Source organism: Zalophus californianus, chromosome 3 (assembly GCF_009762305.2).
Source record: "Zalophus californianus isolate mZalCal1 chromosome 3, mZalCal1.pri.v2, whole genome shotgun sequence".
NCBI classification, from domain to species: Eukaryota; Metazoa; Chordata; class Mammalia; order Carnivora; family Otariidae; genus Zalophus; species Zalophus californianus.
Window position 1 is genome coordinate 155,700,889 of NC_045597.1, and position 9,404 is coordinate 155,710,292.

Below are 9,404 nucleotides of genomic sequence, written 5' to 3' on the forward strand. Positions count from 1 at the left end.
TAAAAAAAGCAGAAATGCTTTTACCTGGAAAGTACTTTCTTTGACTAAGTCAGTATCATGCCGACTGACCTTTACTTTATTGTTCCACCAGCTCTCTGGCATTGTAATGTTTTGGTCCATAATAATAGTCTTGAAGAATGAAATGGGCTTTTTGAAGCAATTTTCTCCCTAAGGATTTAAAAATCAGTCTTATTTTTCACATCCTCAAAACAGTTTTAAAAAAATGAAAAAGCCGTTAAGGCAGATGTGGGCTCATTTACGCGTTAATATTTTTAAATGCTGGATGAAAAAGAATACTGTGTATAGATATTTTTAAATGTCTTTCTAAGCTTGAGTGATTTCTGGGTTCAGGACCAAATGCAATAAATTATAAGACTATGATCCTTCCTTTGCAGAGCTTCCTGGGATGAGAATCCTAGACAGCCCATTAAGGGGTCAGAATTTTCTGTGTATGTACACAGTTTGCTCTGCTGGAAATGTCCTTGTACCTGGCTCCAACCTGGTTGTGTTTCTAGTCTACCTTTAAAAACTTGACTTTCTCTGGTTCCACAGTTCCTGCTAGTATAGCCTTTCAACTGTTTCCCAAAAAAATAAAAAATAAAAATAAAAGAGAATCAAAAGCTTTTCAAGTTGCAAAACAACCTTCCTCTGCTGAGCTAACAGATTTCTCTCCCTTTTGTTTCAGAGAGGAAACTGAATATACTCTTAAACCCTTCCTCCATCCCCTAACACTTGCAGCTGTTTCCTTCGCAAAGATTCATGACTATCATAACAAAAAAAAAAAAAAAAAACTTATCAAAATTTTGGTGACAATTCAAACAAAACTTACAAATGTGAAATTTAAAACTGTTTTTCTCAATTATTTTAACTCATCTATATATATATATATACCAATTAAGAGATTACCTGAGAAAGATTTTGTTTAATTAGCATCACTGATAAAAATGATTTAAATTTGTTAGACAAAGGAGATGGCATGGCTCTTAAGTAAATATTTTGTCAAACATTTTCTAAATAATCAAGAAAGTTCTACTCAAAGATAAGACTATTCAAATATATCATCTTTAATGAACTGGCCAACAAATATTTAAAGGAAAATACAGCACAGTGATCAGGATACTGTCCTAGGCACACAGAGTTTGAAAAAAAAATCATAATATACAAATTTCCCACCTAAAAAAAAGATCACAGTCTATTTGATATTTGTGGGTTTTTTTTAAATATTTCATTTGTATTTATTTGAGAGAGAGAGAGCACGAGCAGTGGGAAGGGGCAGAGGGAGAGGGAGAAGCAGGCTCCCTGCGGAGCAAAGAGGGAGCCCCACACAGGGCTCAATCCCAGGACCCTGAGATCATGACCTGAACCCAAGCCAGATGCTTACCCAACTGAGGCACCCAGGCACCCTGATCGCAGCCTATTTGTAAGATGAAATAACAAGCATACATGAAAGAGGTATCAAGTAACAGTACTGTGGGTAGCTGCTAAAAGAATTGTGTAGGGATAAACGTCAGTAAAAAAGAATGAAGAACTGATTGTGAGTTGGTGGCAAGAAAGAAGTTTCATCATGAATCCTTCAATTCTTGTCAAATTTTTCTCTCTACTAGTATTTGTTGACAGGCTTCTAGATTTTAGTTGCTCCATTTTTCTCATGTTTGTTTCTCATCACCAAAGACTAATACAAAGTCCTCATGTTCTACCCATTCAATATCTAAATGCATAAGTTCACAATTTTTTAACTGTTTCAAACTAAAATTCTTCACCTTAATTTCCACCAAATCCCCTGGTACCGAGTCTAGAGTTTATCATTACCCACTACTGCTTCCTGGTACATTTGTAAACCTACCATAGGTAGGTAGGTTACCTATGGTAGGTTTACATACCTCTCTGCTACCACAGTCTATGTCAATACATCTTTGCTTCTATGAAAAGCATCCAGACCAATTCCTCACCCCCATCCTTCTCACACAACCTAATTTCTCCAACTTTTTTCAGCATCCTCTGTTCTCATTTTCTTCCCTTGCCAGCCTGAACCCCAGGCTGATGAGGTAAACTACTTTTCCACCAGTACCTTCAACTACCCACACGTTCATCCTTTCTTTGTACCTACAAATTGTCTTTATTCACCAGTCTAGTGTTTAGATACCTAAGCACCGTTCTTAAAAAAATTTTATGTATTTGTGATATTAAAGATGTTGTTTAATGAAGGAAGACAGACTATGGAGAAGAGAGTAAGACAGTTGTTCATTCAAGGCATTGAGTGGGGTGCCATGAGACTGACGTGTTGGTTAAAGTCACAGACCAGAATTCAACCATGAGCTCTGGCAAAACATATTCAGTGGAATAACTGTTGCCAAATTGGAGCAGATAGGGGGATGGATTTGAGGTGGCAGTGAAAATAATATACCTTTTCAAGAAGATTGGCACTAGAGAAAATGAAAGATAAAATGATAGCTAAAGAGAGAGGTGGGGGTCTGTGAAATCCTTTTAACATGGCTGATTTTTAAATACAGCTAATGAGAAGATAATACAAAGGTAAATGCTGACTGTAAAGGAGAGAAAAAAATCATCGATTGGTGGATCAAAGTATCAGAAAAGGTGGTAAGAAATGAGATCAGAGGTGTCAGTCAAGAAGGAATACCTCTTATTTTATAGACTAGAGGAAAAGACAATATTAAAAAGTTAGATAACCTCTCAGGTAAGAAAGAGAGTTGAATAAATTCCAAGTTGAGAGTCTGCTTTGTTTGTGTGAGTGTGGAGCTTGGAGAAAATGTCCCCTGATAAAAAGACTGAAGATCACAGATGAAGTAGGGAGTCTGAAGAGAATAGTAAAATTTTAGAAATAGTCTTGCAAGTAGCTGTCCTAGAGAGACATGAAAGGATTGTCAAACACATTTCAGGATCCAGGTATGTTCAAAATCCACACATTTATGGTATCAAGAATACACATAATTGTGTGTTTTTCTATAGTAGCTTTCTAGGATGCTTCACAGATGATGTTCCAATTGCTGTGTTCAGATCACCTCACTTCAACCTGCTTATACTCTCTAATCCCTGTTCTCTCTGCTCCTGCCTTGTTTCCTGTGAAAAAATTCACAAGGTCCCCTCTCGTCTAATGCTTTGTACCATTCCTATAACCATGACTGCAGGCTCCATTCATGTGCACCTTTTGATTGCTTTGCTCAGTCTTGTTAACCCACCGCCTGTACCGGCTGAATTCCCTGAAATCTGATGTGACATGAGCTCATCAGATTCTCTGTATCCCTATGAACAGAAAACAGATGAACAATAAACATTCTACAGGCTTTGTTTGATTTGACTGTCTATAGCATTTGATTCTCTTCTATATTCTGTCTCTAGGCTTTGTTCATCTTTCTATAGTGTCTCCTAATGCTGGTGATTCCCGAGATTTCATCCTCATTACTGGAGACCTAGACAGAAGGAAACCAGATGGGTAGCCTTGGAAGTTGCCATCCAAGATTATCTGAAAAGCCTGATGTCTTGATGGGTCTCCCTTTAGTTGAAAAACAAAACAAAACAAAACAAAACAACAACACACACACACACCACCACCACCAGCATAACATTAGTAAAATTAAGAAAATTTGAAAAGGAGGCTGATTTGGGAAAGATAATGAGTTGGGTTTTAGATTTCAGGCTGATTATTTTCTATTCATGCTTCCATACCTACTCTCTGCTCTTCTCTGGCCTGGTCTGTCCTCCCCGAGACTGATTAGCATGAGTTTTTATTTATATTTATATATATATGTGTGTGTGTGTGTGTGTGTGTGTGTGTGTGTGTGTGTGTGTGTGTGTGTGTGTGTGTGTGTGTGTGTGTGTGTGTGTATATCACTTAGGTTCCCTTGTCCTTTGAATTCCTGTTAGGTTTGACCAATGAGAGTACCAGAAATAAGAGAATGGGAGAAAATAGAGGCCATGTACTGCTTCCTGAAAGTGGGACCAAAGTTTTATCAGGGGATGCATTTCTTTCTCGTGGCCACAAATTTCTCAGGACATCTGTCTTAGCTTCAGTTCCCTCCAAGTTCCAGTAACCACTCCTCTCCGGACATTCAAGCTGAGAGGTGGTGAATTTCTTGCTACTGCCAGTCCCTGGATATATCAACATACCTTTAAAAAAAATATATTCTCTTACTCCTGCCCACATCACTGTAAATAGTTTATTCACTTAATCTCTTCAGTTAACCCTTTGAGTATGCCACCTGTTTCCTGCCTGGACCCTTACTGATACTAAAGTGTTTTGTTCCACATGATGGCAGAATATCCCAAGAGTGAGATGGCAGCATTTCACTGGAGACACTGCACAGAAACAAAGGAGTGAATTCAGAACTAAAAATGTATACTTGGAAAAGTATCGGCACAAATATGATAATTCAATCCACAGCAGAGGATGAAATCTCTGAAGAATGGCATGGCTGGGAGGTACAAAGTAAAGAACTAAATACAAATAATGGATACACTCTTATTTAGAATAATTGGGAAGGAATGAATGAAAGGAAAAGCAAAAAGTAGAAAAAAACTAAAGTATCAAACAGAAGTGAATCTGGGGTTCAGCAAATCTTAACATTTTTATTTTATAATAATATAAGAAATTTTAGGAAATTTGGGGACTCTGGCTTCCCAAAACTATTAAATTTTGTTGTCCTATCATCTAAGTGTAGACTGTTCATATTTGAGTATATATTGGTGTATGTAATTATCTTTTCTAAAAATATTCCAAATTGTTCGCTTCTATCCTCATGGGCATAGAAGTCCTTACATTTGTATTGGTAAGAGTTTACATTATATAGTTTATTCTTTAACATAAATAGTCCCATATCATGCAAAATAACTTACCTAACCACGGAAATTTATAAAATTACCTATGATCAACTCTGGGTGTGTGTGTTTTGTGTGTGTGTGTGTGTTTTACAACTTTCTGTTGTTTTGAACAGAAGCAAGTCCTGATATTACAAATTACCTTTACCAACTTAAAGAAACTGTTGTGGTATGGGAGGTAGTTGGAGCATGGTTAGGTCTTGTTCTGTTCAGTTTTCAGCCAGGGACTAGGTTAAAGATGAAGAATATGTCTGCAGAAAGGGATTGAGACCAAATTCACAAGCCAACCTCTTATAGCAGTTATTACCTATTTTCAAACTTTGCCTTTCCAATGAAGTGTAAATTGATCATTGTGTTTGACAATGCAGTTGAAATACAGAATAGAGCCAGTTTTAGCATGTGAAAAGAACTCTGCGGTAAATCTCAACTATCGCCCTGCTGAAACTTCTGTGGCATTCACTATCAGTCCTGGGTCTGTTTGCCTTTGGATCCATTGCCTGACCGCTTGCTCTCTGTCCTAATGAGGGGAATCCTTGCAGTTTGCATTCACCAGACTATGTCAGAAGACCCTCAGCTGGGTTTGACCAGTTGAAAGCAATAGTGAGAGATTAGGGCTGGGGAGGAAGAGAAAAGCCAGATGTTTGCCCCCTCCTTCTATGTTAACTGCTGTCTCTGACAGCTGCTGTGTCTTTCCCTTGGCTTTAGCACCTGCCACACAGGCTCTCCTGGATTTTATCTGCCACTCAGTGACCCAATGATCTGAGTCTCTAGGCTCCAGTAATACTGCCTCTTGCTTTTGTCTCTCCAGCCGTGGGCTGGTAGCACCTTTTGGTCTTCCCAGTTGCTGGGTGGCTTCACTGTCCTCTCTTTCATTAACTGGAAACCAATTCCCTGTACTAAACTCCTTATCTTAAATATGTTGAGTGTTTTCTATTTTCCTCATTGGTCCCTGACTAATTAATACTCTATATTCTGCTCTTATGCTTATTTGCATATTTGTTTCATTCTATTACTCTTTGAAATTAGTGCCTGTAACACCTGGCACAGTGCCTAGCACAAAGTAAACGTCTCACAAATATGTGGAATCCCATTTCTAAAGGGAGTTTTGTGAGGTTATTTAATGGAAAATTAGAATGGAATCAAGAATCATAATTAGGGACATAGTCATTCACGGTAACCTTAAAAGCAGCTATTAAAACTACCCAATAATGACTTATCTCATTGTGACACTGATTGAAGGGAAAACCACAGCATTCCTAACCTACTCTCACACAAACTACCAAAAATCCTCTTAGAATTAATAGCAGTCATAACCCTTTTCATAGGTGAAAATGCAGCACTCTTACCAGAACAGTAACATAACAATTGTAATGGCCTGTAATTTATACCATGATTGGTAAAACGCAGGCATTCTGTGGTGGTTTCCATGGCTACATGCATAGAGAAAGGAGTGAGATTAGAGATGAAAATAAGCTATGACTGAATTGTAAGAAGTATCAAGAGTAACTCCAAGAACGAGGGGGAAGTGTTTTTAAAAAAAAATGAAGTGTTACGATTGAAACCACATAATAAAATATGTGGTTGTTATTACAACCTGACAGTGATGTGATTAACTGAGAAATACTATCAAAGTAAAAAGAAATGAGTTACTTTAATGCAAGTGAGAGAGAACTCCACACAGAAAGCCACGAGAGTCCGATACTCTGCAGCACTCCCAGGTGGAAAGACAAGCTTCCCTGCTTGCAAGACCCCACAAACGCACTCTGATACTGATGGTAATGCTCCTCTCAACTATTCTGGTGACTTGATTCAGCAGGTAACGACCCCAGAACATTCTGTGGTGATTGTAAACCTGAGAGAACTGAAGGTCAATTTCCACAAGCAAATGATGATTAACTCTAAACAAGGACATAGAGGTGGTGTTAAAGAAGGAGCTGGGGATGGTCGAATTTAGCCGCCTCCCCGCATTTTCACCAACAAGCCACAATTCACACAACATAAAAAAAATTCCATTTACATCTAAATATCATCCTTGCAATACAATGAAACCTCAGGAACCGTTTCCTAGCTCACTTCCTCCCCCATTTTCTAAATAATTTGACAAAAAACTTCAGTATAACAATTCTGGGGCTTTTGTAGCTTTAAAATGCAAAGCATATGTTAGAAGATGGAGGATGGTCAGTAACAGACTCTCCAGATGGAGAGGGCGTTTTAACACCAAAAACTGAAGCAAGCCACTCTACATTTACGCCCAGTTTTATCCAGGGTAACTTACTGACAAAGGTTGTAGGGTGGGCGGGCGGGCAGATTGATGATCAAGGGCACTCTGCAGCTATCCTCCACAGCTATCATCCTCCCACTCTCTGCGAAGCCTGGACTTCAACCCACAGCTTTTACAGAGCGAGGGGCGTGGTGGTGAGGTCACACGGTAGTTATCTAAAGTAGCACCATCTAAGCACCAGAGGATCTCTACGAGTTATCTAGAGTGGCACCATCTGTGCACCAGAGGGGAGAACAAGATAGAGGGCCAAGATGGAGTCAGTACTGTCAGCACTCCTACAACATGTCTGTCAAGTCCTATTGCAAATGACATCTCACCTGAGTACCCAAAATACTATCAATAATGACATTCCAAGGCGGGATGCCTAACCAACACCTTAAAAACTATCACATGGGCGCCTGGGTGGCTCAGTCGTTACGCATCTGCCTTCGGCTCAGGTCATGGTCCCAGGGTACTGGGGTCGAGTCCCAGATCGGGCTCCCTGCTCCGCGGAGAGCCTGCTTCTCCCTCTCCTGCTCTCCCCTGCTTGTGTTCCCTCTCTCGCTGTGTCTCTCTCTGTCAAATAAATAAATAAAATCTTAAAAAAAAAAATTATCACGACTCAAATTCCACATCCACTTTCAGGTTGTGGCAGATGGAAAAGGTATAGTAAAAGAAGCTCTAACCTACAAGCTAATAGAAGGTAAATGGAATTATAGAAAATGTCGGTTAATCCAAAAGAAAGTTAAAGAAATAAAAACAAGAAAAAGAAAAAACACATGAGATGAACAGAAAATAAACACTAAGATAACTAATGTAAACTCAAATATATGCTGCTTACAAAAGAATTTAAATATAAGAACACAAAGAGGTTGAAAATAAGACAAGGGAAAAACCATACAAGCACTAAATAAATGATACCTGGTGTTTTCATACTAATGTGAAACAAAATAGACAGGAGGCACTATTAGAAATTTTTTAAAAAGGACATTTCATAATGATAAAGTTGTCAATCCATAAGGAATAAAACAATTCCAAATCTGTAAGTACCTTGTAATGTTATCTCAAAATATATGAAGCCAATATTGACAAAAATACAAGGAGAATGGAAAGAACGATCGTGTTAGGAGTCTTTCAGTCATTTCTCTCAGTAACTGCTAGAACCAGCAAACAAAGTATCAAGAGAAATATAGAAGGTTTTAATAACACAATTAATAAAATTGACTAGAGAACACTAAAATAACACTGCAGAATATATATATTCTTTTCAGATACTTGTAGAGCGTTTATAACACTTGACCTTATGCTAGGCCATAAGGGAAGTCTCAACAAATTTTAAGGATTAAAAACACATTCTGTATGTTGGCACCAAAACTTGTGAAGTACATTAAAAGAAATGAACATTACAGAACAAACTCTTTCATCTTGAATCAATTTAACACTGTTTTCAAATGTTTTGAAAGCCAGCCCATGATTTTCCCTTCAGCAAGGTTTGGGGAGTCTCTAACACTGTTGAGATTGAAGAGATCTCTTGTAGCTTTACATCTAAGCCACTAGCTTCCATAGTGTGGTATCCGTCTCCTTTAGAGCCTGTCTTCCAACCTTTACATCAGTGTTTTTCTCTTTTCTCTATGCCTGCACCCTGGTTTTCTGCCTTTGGGGAGATTTCTCTCTGCTCTGCTATCCTGTCTCTAGCCTTGGAAATGTGGATGCTTTACATTCAGTGACGACCCAGATTGCCTCAAGTGCAGTTTCTCTCATTTATCCTTCCTCACTTTGAGTCTTTCACAGCTGAAATTCTGGAGCATCTCACATGGATTTCTCTCAGCTCTCTTGACATGACTTCAGTCCAAGAGCCCAGACTTCCTTGGATGAATTTCTCTCAGCATTCCTACTATGCTCTCACCTTCAGAGGGAAGCTGCTTTGGATCTCAAAGAATCTCTGCATGGCTGAGAACATATATCTCAGCTCTCTTGCTTTATTCTCAGCCTTTGGTATATTACTCCCAAGTCCTTGGGAGAATTGATAGGAAAAATTTGGAAGGTGGGTACAGATTTAGTCTGTGGCTGGAGCCCCTCATAATTCTAATCTGTCATGTAGCCTTCCTGTGGCTTTAAAACTTCTTTTAAAATTTGGCAGATTTCTCTTTAACCCTATCTAGGACAGATTCTTTTCTGTCCATCATTCCACCTGAAATGAGAACAGGGTGGATGTCTTCTCTCTTATGTAGTCCTTACCATTTTCTGGAATTCTGACCAGTTAAGTTTCTTTGTGTTTTCAACTCTCAGAGGAATTTTTTAATGATTTTAT